Source organism: Otolemur garnettii, unplaced genomic scaffold, assembly GCF_000181295.1.
Source record: "Otolemur garnettii isolate 467f Iridium unplaced genomic scaffold, OtoGar3 scaffold00159, whole genome shotgun sequence".
Lineage (NCBI taxonomy): Eukaryota > Metazoa > Chordata > Mammalia > Primates > Galagidae > Otolemur > Otolemur garnettii.
Window position 1 is genome coordinate 705,447 of NW_003852554.1, and position 1,113 is coordinate 706,559.

The following is a 1,113-nucleotide window of genomic DNA, read 5'->3' on the forward strand; positions in this document are numbered from 1 at the left end:
AGCTCACAGCAACTTCCAACTCCTGGGCTTAGGCGATTCTCTTGCCTCAGCCTCCCATGTAGCTAAGACTACAGGCACCTGCCACAATGCCTGGCTGTTTTTAGAGACAAGGTCTCACTCTTGGCTCAGGCTGGTCTGGAACTCATGAACTCAAGTAATGCACCTACCTCGGTCGCCCAGAGTGCTAGGATTACAGGCATGAGCCACCACACCTGGCCTCAGTATTTGCAAAGAGCAACAGACAAAACTATGATTATTTAGACTTGGGAAATCTGTTGCATCTATGTAAGAATAGATGCAAACCACATGAAAGATTTTTAAGGATCCTCTCTAATTTATGAGCTATAGGGGGCTGAAGGCTAAAGTTTTTTTTGTTTGTTTCTTTTTTGCAGTTTTTGGCCGGGGCCGGGTTTGAACTCACCACCTCTGGTATATGGGGCCATTGCCCTACTCCTTTGAGCCACAGGCACCGCCCAGAAGGCTAAAGTTTTTGAGAACCACTGCTATAATTTATACAACTTTCCTCTTATATATGGGTATTTAGGTCATTTCCAGTATTTTTGCAATTATAAACAATGTTGCAATGAATAATTTTGCACATATATGTTTTCTATAGTTGTATCTTCAATATAAATTCTTAGAAATGGGATTGCTGGGTTAAAAAAGGCATATGTAGTCTTGTTAGACATTACCAAATTCCCTTTCCAAATGGTTGTACCTCACTGTTACCATTGCCTCTCTCCCCTACCAATATTTATACTTTCTGTCAAAGTTGGAACAATAAAGAGATGTAACACTTTCAAAACTATGTAGTGGAGAAAGCTTCCAAACAAGAAAGACCTTAGTTCAAATCCTGCATAACTACTGGATATAAACAAATGACCTATTTTCCCATCAGTAAAATGAATCTAAGGTCTGCTGTATATAAGGACTGGCACATAGTACGTGCTTGGTGAATGGGAGCTTTTGATAACTTACTACCTGAAACTCTCTGTGCAAGCAGAAGTAGTGATCAGAGTTGACCAGCACAGACATCCTGAATTCCTCGGTAGTAAGGAAGGATCTGTCCTTAATTGCAGCTTTAGAGGATGCTGACAATAAGAAAATATATAT